This window comes from Myodes glareolus, chromosome 2 (genome assembly GCF_982192425.1).
Source record: "Myodes glareolus chromosome 2, mMyoGla1.1, whole genome shotgun sequence".
Taxonomy (NCBI): domain Eukaryota; kingdom Metazoa; phylum Chordata; class Mammalia; order Rodentia; family Cricetidae; genus Myodes; species Myodes glareolus.
In genome coordinates, this window is record NC_142027.1 from 110,480,381 (window position 1) to 110,494,461 (window position 14,081).

The window sequence follows — 14,081 nt, forward strand, 5'->3', positions numbered from 1 at the left end:
TGGAGGAGCCCATGTCCATGCCTAGTTTGACAGCAGTCAGCTCATGGGAGCGCTTTTCCATGTGATATCTTATCCAATCCACCTGGACACCTTGAAAAGCGCGAGTCGTCTCTACTTAGTGAGAACCCTAAGCATCAAAAATACAGCTTTGTGTGGGGCGGTGATGGCGCACACCATTAATCCCAGCAACTCAGGAGGCAGAGGCAGGCAGATCTCTGTGAGTTCGAGGCCAGCCTGGTCTACAAGAGCTAGTTCCAGGACAGGTTCCATAGCTACTGAGAAACCCTGTCTCGAAAAACAAAACAAACAAACAAATAAAAAATCACACACAAATAAACAAACAAACAAACAAACTAATTTTGGGCCAGTGATCAAGCTGCAAAAGCTTGGCAACCGGACTTCAATTCCCAGAACTAGCTGGGCGGTGGTGGCGCACACCTTTAATCCCAGCACTCGGAGCAGAGGCAGGCGGATCTCTGTGAGTTCGAGGCCAGCCTGGTCTACAAGACCTAATTCCATGACAGGCTCCAAAGCTACAGAGAAACCCTGTCTCAAAACAAACAAACAAAAATTAGGAGAGGACTGACTTCCTAAAGTTGTCCTCTAACTATTTCATGTACACATCTGCACTCTCTCTCACCAGACACCATGGAAATCTATCACACACACACGTTCTTACGTGCTCACACGTGTGTGCACACACACTTGCAGAGCATGCACCATAAAATAAAATGGGAAATACTAGATCTGGGCATCGTAGCTCATACGTTTAATCCCAGAACTTTGGAGACAGAAGCAGAGGCAGGTGGACCATTTTGAGTTCCAAGCCTGGGCTATGGGGTGAGAACCTATCTGGGGGAAAACAAACAAACAAACAAATACAACAACAGAAAAACTTGGCCTGGGTTGTGGCTCAGTTGGTAGAGCGCTTGCCTAGCACGCCTGGAGCCCCGAGTTTGATCCCCAGCACTGCTTAAACTGGGTGTGGCGGCAGACAACTGTGGTCGGAGCACTTCAGAGGTGGAATCTGGAGAAGTCTCCGAAGGCGCAAGTTCAAGGTCAACCTGAGTTACGTTAGACTGTTGCAAACAAACAAATAAATAAATAAAAATAGCGTTGAAGGTCATGGATGTGAATAGATGGAAGACGGCTTTCTCCGCGTCTGACAGGCAGCTTTTAGTCACTATGACAAATACCTGAAAAAGAAAAAATTAATTTCCATTTTCTGTTATTATTGTGTGTATGTGTATATACTGTATATGTATGAATGCAGGCATGCCTTGGCGACCACACACAAGTAGGGGGGTCAGTTCACTCCTACCTCCAACTGAGGCTCTTAAGGCTTCGCATCAGGCACCTTTACCTACTAGATCACCTTGCAAGCCCCAGTTGGTTGGAATTTTAGAAATTAAGAATCCACCAGGCAGTGGGGTTGCATGCCTTTAATCCTAGCACTTGGAAGGCAGAGGCAGGCAGGTCTCTATGAGTTTAAGACCAGCCTTGTCTACAAGAGATAGTTTTAGGACAGACTCCAAAGCTACAGAGAAACCCTGTCTTGGAAAAAAAATAAAGGAAAGGAAAGGAAAGGAAAGGAAAGGAAAGAAAAAATGAAATTAAGAATCCATGGGAGCTGGGTTCACAATCAGACGGCCTGGCTAACTTTTCCCCCTTAAATTTGTTCATAAAGCGGGGTCTCCTATGTAATGCAAGCTGCCCACAATGTCCTGAGCCTCTTGCTGCCACCTCTTGAGGACTGTGTTTACAGGCACTCAGCGGTATGCATCATTGCACCTGCCGAAATCTTTACTATCTTAGCTGAGCATAGTGACTTGAGCCTTTGATCCTAGCACTACTGAGACAGGAGGATCTCTGTGAGTTCTAGGATAGCCAGAGATATTTATAGCGAGACTCTGTCTCAAAATAAACCCAAAAACAAAACCAGAAATCTTTGCACTCTTTTTTTTTTCTGTCTTTCTTTTAGCTTAAAACAATGTTTATGGGGGCTGGAGAGATGGCTCAGCAATTAAGAGCACCGGCTACTCTTCCAGAGGACCTGGGTTCAATTTTCCAGCACCCGTATGGCAGCTCACAACCATCTGTAACTCCAGTTCCAGGGTATCCAACACCCTCACACAGACATACATGCAGACAAAACACCAATGCACATAATGTTTAAAAAATGTTTATTTATATGTATTTGTGCCTGTGTGCATGTATGTGTTACATGTGCAGGAACCCTTGGACGTCAAAAGACAAGTCAGCTCCTCTATAACTGGAACTTGTGAACTACCAGGTGGGTGTAGGAACCAAAACTAGGACAGTAATCACTTTTAAAGACTGGGCCATTTTCTCCAGCCCCCCCCCTTTTCTTTCTTCTAGAGGAGCCTGGTGCAGCCCAGCTCATCCTTTCTGTGTAGCTGAGGATGATCTTGAACTGCTAATCCTTCCGCTCCTACTACCTAGTGCTGCGGTTACAGGCTTGCACTACCCTACTGTGCCGTGCCTGCTCCAGCCTGGGCTTTTTCTGCACATCACACCGAGAGAGGAGACAGGCCAGCTGCCCAGAGTGGTGACTGCTACCTTCTCAAAGCTGCCATCCATCTTGCGCTGATTGGGTCCAGCCCAGCAGTTTCCAGGATGACCCTGGCATCTGACCAACTTGCTCAGCACCTTGTCTTTCACTGTCTCTGTCCCCATCAGGTTGACTTCCTGCTTGTTCTTCTGTGGGCTCCCTCTCTCTCCCCCTTCTACTCCCCCCACTGCCTCTTCCTCCCTTCCCTTCCAGAGTCTCATATTTCACAAGCTGTCCTCCAATCTGTGATATGGCTAAGACTGACCTTGAACTCCTGATCCTCCTGCCTCTACTTCCTCTGCTGTCAGTACACAATCCTAAACCTTGGTCAAATAGCTGTTTCTTTATATCTGCTCAAGAGGGGGAGAGAAAAAAAAAACTCACACAATTATAGTCAAGGTGCAAGTCCCCCCTTTTTTCTTTTTTTTTTTCTTCTTGTTTTGTTTTGTTTTGTTTTTTTGAGACAGGTTGCAGGGTTTCTCTGTGTAGTCTTGGCTGTCCTGAAACTCTGTAGACCAGGCTAAACTCGAACTCAGAGATCTGCCTCCCGAGTGCAAGCAATGAAACTTGGGCCTTGCTCATGATGGGCTGGGCTCTACCACTGAGCCACACCCCAGCCCCTCACTGGGGGATTCTAGGCAGGTGCTCTACCACTGAGCCACACCCCAACCCCTCACTGGGGGATTCTAGGCAGGGGCTCTACCACTGAGCCACACCCCAGCCCTCACTGGGGGATTCTAAGCAGACACTTTACTCCTGGGTCCTCAGCCCACCTTCCTAAGAGATCCTGGGAAGGCACTCTACCGCTGAACCATACCCCCAACTTTTGTCCAGGTCAGCCCCATTCTCCTGAGTGTTCTCTGATTGTCTAGGGGACTCTGCTCTTATTCTGTCTCTGGATTTCAGAGTCCACAAGGCTTCCAGTTCCCTACTGACTCTTTCCTTCCCTGCTCACACAGAGGTAAGGCCGATATCTACACCCACTCCTTGCCTGTACTATCCTTCACCCATCTCGTGGCCATACTGAATCCTTTCTATCCTGGTGGTCTGATTTCAACTTTCTCAACCTAGCGCTGTTAGAGAAAACCTCAGGGTGGGACAGATGGCTGGCTCCTTAGGACATGGCTTCCAGGCCCAGATGACTGCAGAATGGTCAGTCTTTCTAAGCCCTCACCCCCACCCACTTCAGGAGCTCCGGGGAAACCAGCAGCCTATCCTCTTAGCCTCCTCCCCTCCTCCTGCCATGACTCAGCAATGACTATAGCTTCTACTTTCCAGAGAAACAGGTTCCCAGGAACCTCCCTGCTAGTCACTCTCAGCCCAATCCCACTCACCTGCCATCTCTCAGGGTGCTCCTCCAGGGTCAGATCTTCCCCTCAACACCTCAGATGATCCACCTGTGCCCTCCAAACCACCCCAACCCTCCAGGCTGATTGTTTCCAGGCTCCTACATTTATTTTCAAATCTGTGTTTGTTTTGAGACAGGGTCACACTATAGAACTCTGGCTGTCCCGGAACTCACTCTGTAGACCCAGGCTGGCCTCAAGCTCAGAGATCCACCTGCCTCTGCCTGCCAATGCGGGGATTAAAGATCTGTGATGTTACACCTGACCCCAATTCTTGATTATTATTTTATTCAGGACCAGGTCTTGCAAACCCAGAGATCCAGAGCCTACACAACCCAACAGTCTCAGTATGTAGCCCAGACTGGCCCTGAACTCTTGCCTCAGCATCCTGAATGCTGGGATTACAAACATGATCCATACTAGGTTATCTTCATTTTTTTTAATTTATTGGTTTTTTGTTTTGTTTGCATTTATATCTTTACTGTGTTTATATATCTGGCTGTGCTCAGTGGAGGTCATGCGGACGACAGAGGACACTTACAGAAGTTGGTTCTTTCTACCATGTGGGTTCCAAGGGTCAAATTCAGGTCGTGGGGCTTTGTACCCAGCTCATTTACCAGCTGAACCATCTTGTCAAGGCTGAGACAAGAGGATCACAGGATTGAAGCCAGCCTGAGTGACTTACCTAGCCCAAGGCCAGCCTGGGCTTCATTTGGAAACCCTGCATCAGAACCAAACCCACACAAATAAACAACATAAAAAGTGGCTGGTAATTACACGTGTAATCTCAAGACGTGGGAGGCTGAGGCAAAAAGATCAGGAGTTCAAGGTTACCCTTGGCTACAGAATAAGTTCAAAACTAACCAGGGACATATGAAGCCCTTTCTCAAAGACAGGGCAGGGGCTGGTGTGATTGCTCAGTGGGCAAAGCACTCACTATGCAAAACTGATGAGTTCCATCCTAAGAATCCAAGACAGAAAGAGAATTGACCCCATAAACTTTGCCCATCCCATGGACAAACAGTACACACACACACACACACACACACACACACACTCACATAAATTCACACCAATCCAGTTTTAGGGCCAACAACATGGGTCAGTCAGTAAAAGCTCCTACCTAGAACCCTGATGATCTCAGTTTGGTCCCAGGGTCTTACATGGTGAAAGAAGAGACATGACCCCCACAAGTCAACCTCTGACTTTCACACATGTGCACACACAAAAACCCAAAATAAGTAAAATAAATAATCTAAATTTCAAAAAATCAAAATAGCCGGGCAGTGTTGGTGTATGCATTTAATCCCAACTCAGGAGGCAGAGGCAGGCGGATCTTTGCGAGTTCGAGGCCAGCCAGGTCTACAGAGTAAATTCCGGGACAGCCGGGACTGTTTCATAGAGAAACCCTGTCTCCAAAAACCAAAATAATAATAATAATGATGATAATAGCAATAAAATAACTAGCAAGTGCAAACCTGAGCCCACATTACCCTTGCTCCAGGTTCTTCCCCGCTGAAGAATCTGAAGGAGCAGCCGCTGGCCCACTGCAGGCTCACATCTCATGCTCCTCTCGAAATCAAGTGAAGTTTTAGGGCTGGTGACATGGTTCCATGACACCAACCTTGAGGCTGCAACCGTTAGTGCTCTGCTGGGACTTTTTTTATTTAATCCTCTCCTCCTCCACCCCTGGGACCCAGGAAATCTCCCATGAGGCCATTGAGAGCCAGAAAATCCCCAGGATATCACTTTGTTCTTCTGATCTGGATGGGACAGGTGGAGTTCAAAGGGTCTTGGGAGAAGGCAAGAAAACATGACGTTTTTAGTATTAGCCTGAAAGGCTTGTTCTGAGCCCCTGCACCACTGGTCTGTCATCTTCAAAACAGAGGCGCAAAGACCAGAAACTCAAGCCCTTTGGTTGAGGTTAATCAGGCTTTCTGACTAAAATGAAGTATAGAAACTTAGCCTCCTAACTTATATGTGGATAGTGTTTGGTAGCGGGGCCTTTAAGGAGAGAATTGGGAGAGGATGGTGTGGTCAGGCTGACTTTAGTGGTATTTGAGAAGGAGAAGCCAGAGTGAGTGGTGACTCGTACCTGGTATCCCAGCACTCTGGGGACAGTCAGGACCAGAGTAGACTATGGAGCTAGACCCTGTCTCAGAACAGCACACTGTGAGTTCAAGACCAGCCTGGTCTACAAGAACTACAGAGAAACCCTGTCTCAAAAAAACAAATAATAGAGGAGTCAAGTGTATGGGGGTCACCAGCTTAGTTCCCGTGTCCTGGCCATCTTTCTCTTTAGCCACCTTTCCCATTCCCATTACGCAGCAGGCTGTGTGGATATAGAGAAGAACATGGCCAGGTCAGGTGTGGTGCATGCAGAGGATCAGGCATTCAAGATTAGCCTCAGCTACATAGTAGGTTTGAGGCTAGCCTGTGCCACATCAGACCTGCTTTAAAATGAAGAGGGCATGGTAAGAATGTATGCTTCTCTCTTGGGGACTGTCCAGTTGTCTAGTGTGGAGGCAAATAGACCTCACATAGGACTGGTGGCCAGTTCATTAGTAGAGTGTCTGCCTAGAATCCTTCAGTGAGGGACTGGGGGTGGAGCTTAGTGATAGAGCACTTTCTTAGCATTACTGATGCCTTGAACTCTGTATACAACTCCACACAAAAAAAGAAGGGTTTCAGGTGGGTAGTGATGGTGCACATCACCCAGTGCTTGGGAGGCAGAGGCAGGTATCTCTGAGTTCGAGGCCAGCCTGGTCTACAGAGTCAGTCAGGACATTCAGGGCCACACAGAGAAATCCTGTCTCAAAAAAAAGAAGAGGGGGAGGGGTGAGGAAGAAAGACGGGTAGTGGTGTCACACATCTTTAACCCCAGCATTCTGGAGGCGCAGGCAGGTGGACCTATGAGAGTTCGAGGTCAGCCTGGTCTATAGAGCTAATTCCAGGATAGCCAGGGCTATGCAGAGAAACCCTGTCTCCAAAAGCAAACAGGCAAAAATAAAAAGAGAAAGAAAAGAAAAAAGGAGGAGGAGAAGGAGGAGGAGGGTTTTACACCTTCCCAACCTCATTGAGAAGAAAGATTATCCTCCTTTCTCTTGTAACACCCGCGATCACAATGAAGACACATTAGACACAAGGGTGTGGCCATTTGAAGGCTGTTTCCACCAAGCAAGAAGGACCCCCAAAACGGCAAATTGCTTGTGTATGGAAGTCTGCCGGCGGGGACTGACAGCGAAGGGATGGGTGCTATACTGCAGTAAGGGCTTTCTGTTCCGGATGAACAAGTTCCTCTCGCTGCCCCATCCAGTCTGCCAACCCCCGACTCCCAACAGGACAGAGAAGACACCTGCCTGGCTAAGAAATTTAGCTGCTGTGACGAGCTCCATGCCCTGAGTCACGTTGACTCAGAGGCTCAGGCTGGAATGGGTGCCTCTTGTCCTTGCCCGTCCCCATGTTTAGGGCGAGGAGTGGGTGCTGGGCATCCAGGCCTCCCTCCAGGCTCTGGCACGGCCCAGGCTCCCGTCTGCATGCTTCGTCAGCACCAGTGTTCCTATTACATGACCGAGTGGGATTTGTACTCTCCAAGCATTAGCGCCGGGCTGACTCTGCAGAACAGGCCGATGCCAGCTCTTTCACCCTTTCCAGGAGATTCTATGACCACTTGACTTCCTTATCTGACAGTTCAGCCTGGCCTCCTTTCAGGGACACCCCCCTGCTATGATGCTATGATTTGAATCAGGAACATCCCCCCACAGACTCATGTTTTGAACACTTGTTTTCCCCATGTGGCGTTGCTATTTTGGGGATTGTGGTACTTTTAGATGGGAATTAGCTGAGGAAGTCAGGTCTTTATTAGTATGTAGAACTTTGAAAGTTATAGAAATTTATAGACTGTTCCTTCCTTTTCTTCTCTTCCCTCATTTCTTCCTCCCTCCTCGTTTCCCTCCTTATCTCCATCCCTTCCTTTCTTCTTTGTCTTTATTGTTGTTGTTTTTTTTTTTAATTGTTTTGCAGTCGGGCAGTGGTGGCACATGCCTTTAACCCCAGCACTCGGGAGGCAGAGGCAGGCAGATCTCTGTGAATTCGAGGCCAGCCTGGTCTACAAGAGCTAGTTCCAGGACAAACTCCATAACTACAGAGAAACCCTGTCTCGAAAAACAAAAAACAAACAAACAAACAAAATTGTTTTGCTCATGTAGCCTAGGCTATCCTCCCTCAACTGACCAAATAGTAGGGTTACAAGTGTGTGCTACCGCATCCAACTCTCCATCGTATTATTAGTGATATCTCCAGTAGCCCAGGCTGGCCTTGAACTGACGATGTAGTGGAGGATGATGCTGAACTTCTCATCTTTGTTTTTCTGTCTCTCTAGTGTTGGGATTGTGGGTGTGTCTCTCCACATCCAGTTTATGTGAATCCTTCTTGCACAATAGGGAAACACTCTACCCATGAGCTCTAGCTCTGGTTGCACACCTAATTTATCAGTTGTTGTGTATATATAGGAATGAAGGCTGCTTGGATTGGACTGAAACTGGCCAGCGCTTAGCAGTTAGGAGTCCTCTAAACACACCCAGCACAGGTCTCTCTGCTTGTGGTCAGCAAGCTGTGCCCTGTTCCCAACACTGTAACTGTCCCATGAGTCTTTGGCCCTCTGCTGGAGTTCCAACTATCAAATCAAATACTTACTTCAGACTCTTTCCAAGTCCCGTACTGCCATTCTAGGGACTGGACTGAGGAGATGGCTCAGTGGGGTTAAGTGCCCGCTGCACAAGCCTGAGGACCTGAGTTCAGATCCCCCACAACACACAGAGCTGTAACCCCAGCTCTTGGAAAGGTGGAAGTCGGAGGAAGCTTGATAGTCAGCCAGCCTAGCCAATCAGTGAACTCCATGTTCAGTAAGAGACCCTGCCTCAAAAAATACCATGGAGATCTGGGCCTTGGTGGCACACACCTTTAATCCCAGCACTGGGGAGGCAGAGGCAGGCGATCTCTGTGAGTTCAAGGCCAGCCTGGTCTACAAGAGCTAGTTCCAGGACAGGCTCCAATGCTATACAGAGAAACCCTGTCTCAAAAACCAAAACCAAACAAACAAAAATACAATGGAGAATGATAAATGAAGATACTCAACTTCGAACTCTAGCTCACGTGCACCTTGAGAGGTAAAGAAAGGAAGATTGAAAGTGGTTTAAGGCAGGCTAGAGAGATGGCTCAGGGTTTAAGAGCACTGACTGTTCTTCCAGAGGTCCTGAATTCAATTCCCAGCACCCACATGGTGACTCACAGCCATCTGTAATGAGATCTGGAGCCCTCATGAAGGCCGAATGTTGTATACATAATAAATAAATAAGTCAAAAAAAAGAAAGGGGTTTAAGGCTACCCTAGACTACATGGCAATTATTGTCTTAAAATCACACCCACATACAGAGTGGGGAGAGAGGGAGTGGGAGAGAGAGACATGGGGGTCGGGTCGATTTATCCACAGTGCGATTCTGAGAGCCAGTTGCCAATTTTGGCTTACATGTTATGGGAAACCAAAGATCCCAATTGGTAAAGCCTGTGGCCACACTTGAACAACTCAGGTTGCTAAGAAGTTTCTAGCTCAGATCACATTGCTCCTCTCACTCCTGGAAATAATTTGTCTCTCTATTTGAGGCAGTGGATCTTCCCCTCCTTTGTTTCCTACACAAAGTCTTACTTTATAGCCCTAGCTGGCCTGAAATGTGCCATTTAGATACCAGGCTGGGGGCCTGTGAGATGGTTCGGCAGGTAAAAGTGCTTGCCACCAAACCTGAGGACCTGACTTCAATTCTCCAGATCCATTTGGTAGAAGGACAGAACCAGTTCCCACAGGTTCCCCTTTGATCGACACAGAGACACAGAAATATGAGTGTGCATATGTGTGTGTACATGTGCACACACACATACACTACCACGTGCACACACACACACCACATGGTAGTCCATATGTGCCATCCCACTAAAAAAAAATAAATGTAATAAAAAGAAATACATACTATACTGCTCTCAAACTAGTTTGGTACTGCCTCTTCCTGATCACTAGGAATATAGGTAGATTCCTCTGTGCCCTTCCGTGTGTGTGTGTGTGTGTGTGTGTGTGTGTGTGTGTGTGTTGCTATGTAGCCTATAGTGGCCTTAAACCCTCTTCAAATCAAATCTCTTTGTCTCTATCTCTCAAGTACAGGAACTACAGGCATGAGTCAATTCACCCATTTTGTATTGGCCATTTCTTTTTAGAAAGATTTGCTTATCTATATATTTTACATATATGAGTGCTCTATTTGCACATATGCCTGCAGGACAGAAGAGGACATCAGACAGAAGAGGGCCTCAGATCCATTATAGATGACTGTGAGCCACCATGTGATTCCTAGGAATTGAATCCAGGACCTCTGGAAGAGCAGCCAGTGCTCTTAACCACTGAGCCATCTCTCCAATCCCTGCCCTACCCCCCTTAAAGCAATGTCTCACGTAGCTAGGGTTGATCTCAAGTTCACTCTGTAGCCAAGGGTAACCTTGAACTCCCATCCTTCCGCCTCCACCTCCCCAGTGCTGAGATTACAGGTGTGTGTCACCAAGACAGACACCTAATTGTTCCCCTAGATGACAGAGTAGCGTGTTTGGCCCCCACACAGTGGGTGTGGCATCTGTGATGCAGCCAAAGCAGCAGATGGAGAAGCTATGACGTACATCTTCAAAGGCCTTTCAGATAATCTAAGGCAGATGGAAAGATGCTGATACCGTGGGCTTAGCTGCTGCAAACTTCAAAACCCTTCTCCTCCCGCCTCTTCTCAACTCACCTCCCTTCTTCCCTCCCCTCCTCTTCCAGATGGGTCTTGCTGTATTGTCAGCTGGTCTGAACCTTGTGGGCTCAAGGGATCCTCCTGCTCAAGCCTCCTTAGCAGCTAAGACTTCAGATGGGAACCATAGCTTAGACTGGAATATTTTGTTGTTATTGTTGTTTGACACAGGGAATCTTTCTGTAGCTCAGCCTGTCTTCAAATTCACTATGTAGTCTGCAGACTTGAACTTAGAGCAGTTCGCCTATTTTAGCCTCCCAAGTCCAGGGATTACTGTTGTGAGCCTAATACCTAATTTTAGATTGAAAGGATTTTTTTTTTTTGAGGCAGGGTCTCACTATAAGCCCTGACTGACCTAGAATTTGGTATGTAGCCCAGGCTGGCCTTGTATTTGTAGAGTTCTACTTGCTTCTGCCTCCTGAGTGCTGGAATTAAGGTGTATAGCATCCTCTTTTTAAATTTAAATTCTATTTATAATTATTCTTGTGCTTGTGGTGTGTTTATGTGTGTATGCGTGCATGAACCACAATGTGTGACGCCCACCATAGTTTCTGGGGATCATACTTTGGCCTAAGAATTGAATACCCTTTTAATTTTTGGACAGCCTCACTATATAGCCTTGGCTAACTAGACCTCACAGATCTGCCTGCCTCTGCCTCCTCGTACTGGAATTAAAGGTGTGCTCTATCTTTATTATGGAGCATTGATTTTATTTAATTTTACTTTTATTTGTAGAGGTGTTTTGTCTGCCTATGTGTCTATACACAGTGTGCACTGCTCTCAGAGGCCAGAAGAGGGCAGCCAATCATCTGGAACTGGAGTTACAAACCATTGTGAGCAACAATGTGGGTGATGAGAACCAACCCGAGTACTCTTTTTTTTTATTTTTTTATTTTTTTTTTTTATTTTTCAAGACAGGGTCTCTCTGTAACTTTGAAGCCTGTCCTCCTGGAACTAGCTCTTGTAGACCAGGCTGGCCTCGAACTCACAGAGATCCACCTGTCTCTGCCTCCTGAGTGCTGGGATTAAAGGCGTGCACCACCACCGCCTGGCCCCAAGTACTCTTAAAGAACAACCAGTGTTTTTAACTCTCCAGACCCTAGATTGGATTTTTTTTAAAAAAACAGAGTCTCACTGTGTTATACTGGCTGGCTTGGAACTCACTATGTAAACCAGGCTGGCTTCCTGAGTGCTGGAGTTAAAAGCATGCTTAGCCATGCCCCACTATAATGTAACTTCGTAAGAATCATTCACCTGGATTGGAAAGACAGCTCACTGGGTGAAAGGCTTGCCTTGCAAGCATGAGGACACCAGTTCGATCCCCAGCACCCATGTAAAATGCTATGTGTGGTAGTGTGTGCTTGCGATCCGGGCACTAGGGAGTTGGAAACGGATCCCTGGAGCTTGTTGTCCAGCCAGTTTAGCCTTATCTGTGAGGCTGTTTTAAACAAGGTGAGTGGTATTCTTGAGGATGACACCCAAGGTTGTCCTCTGGCCTCTACACGTGAACCTGCACACACACAGAACACAGATATACAGACATATACTTGAATACAAAATAATTATATATCCATTTTTTTCTAAAAATATAATTTCACAATCTGAGACCCAGAGAGAGAATGTACTTGCCCAAGGTCACCCTGCAAGTCCAATGGCAAAGTCAGGGTCTTACTATTCGAGTCCTGCCTCTCAGCACAGGCCTTTTCTGCTGATCTAGGACCTCTGGGAGAGGCTTGTACCAGGCTTTTTCTTTGGGGTCACCACCCAGCTCCCAAATCATGACACAAAGAATTAGCATTAGTTTTGAATGCTCTGCCTAATTTAGGCATATTTCTGGTTAGCTCTTTTAATTTAACCTGTTTCTCTTTATCTACTTTTTGCCTTGGGGCTTTTTACCTTTTCTTACTTTCTTGTTGTCTCTAAGTCTGGCTGGCTGGGGCTGCCTAGCTTCCTGACCTGGGTGTGTCCTTTTTCTTGTTCTTTCCTCTCTAATTCTTTTCTTTTTTTTCTTTTTCCTTTCTTTCTTCCTTCCTTCCTTTCTCCCTCCCTCCCTCTCTTTCTTCCTTCCTTCCTTTCTTTCTTTCTTTCTTTTCTTTCTTTCTTTCTTTTCAAGATAGGGTTTCTCTGTGTAACATCCCTAGCTGTCCTGGAACTAGCTCTGTAGACCAGGCTGGCCTCAAACTCACAGAGATCCGCCTGCCTCAGCTTCCCAAGTGCTGGGATTAAAGGTGTGCGCCACCACTGCCCGGCTCTCTCTTCTTCTCCTCCCTCTCTTCTTTTCTCTTGAACCTAGATTTCTCCTCCTATAGTCTCTCTCCCTACCAGCCCCACATACCCTTTTTTCTTCCAGCTACTGGCCATTTAACCCTTTATTAGACCAATCAGGTACCTCAGGCAGGCAAAGTGAAACAGATGCAACATATTGTTACATAATTAGACACTTATCCTTACATCCTTAAACAAATGCAGCATAAACAATGTAACTGTTAAAGTAACATTCTGCAGCATAAACAAATGTAACACATCTTTGCCTACTTAAAATAATATTCACAGCAGAGTCTGTCCACTGAGATTCTTCCTTCGTCTGAACCGGTATTTTCTGCCCCTACTGCAAACTGTCCACGCTAACAAAGTGACGGTGAAAGCAGTCCCAGAACACAGGATGGGTACATTGTTGGTAGGGTGTGGTTGCTGCTGCCACTGTTACCTAATTTGGGGAGGTCTTCAATTTCCCAAGGAAGCCAGCAGCCAGGGTACAGGGCTGTGATGATTTAGGGCCGCATAGAAACTGCAGGGCACTGATTTCCATGGCTGACCCGTTTGTCTGCCAACGGAGGCAAAGACGCAGTTAGAAGGTCATGCCCTTCAGCGTCTGAGAAGGATGGAGGGTGCTCTTGCATCAGATCAGTCAACGCAGCCAAGGCCCCTCCCTCTTTTTCTGAGCAGGTGCCAAGATAGATCAGGCCTCACGGCTGGACCTGGAGTGGGTGATTCTGCTGCTGAGAACCCAGAAGGCCTGCCAGAGTTTCATTTCATACTCAAGCTAGTCAATGTCCGTGTGAACTCTGGTTTATCAGGAAGCCTCTTTGTGCCTGAAAAAACGGGAACAGGGCTGGGGGCATAGCTCAGTGGAATGTAGCTCAGTTGAGGAGTGTCTGTGTTTGCATAGCATACGTGAGGCCCTGGCTTTAAGCCCTAGCACTGCATAAATCAGACCTGGTGGCTCACATCTGCAATCCTTGCACTTGGGAGGCAAAGGCAGGAGGATCAGGAGTCTAAGACCCTTCTCATCTATGTATTTTGTTTGTTTTGTTTTCACAGGTTCTCAGATTGTAG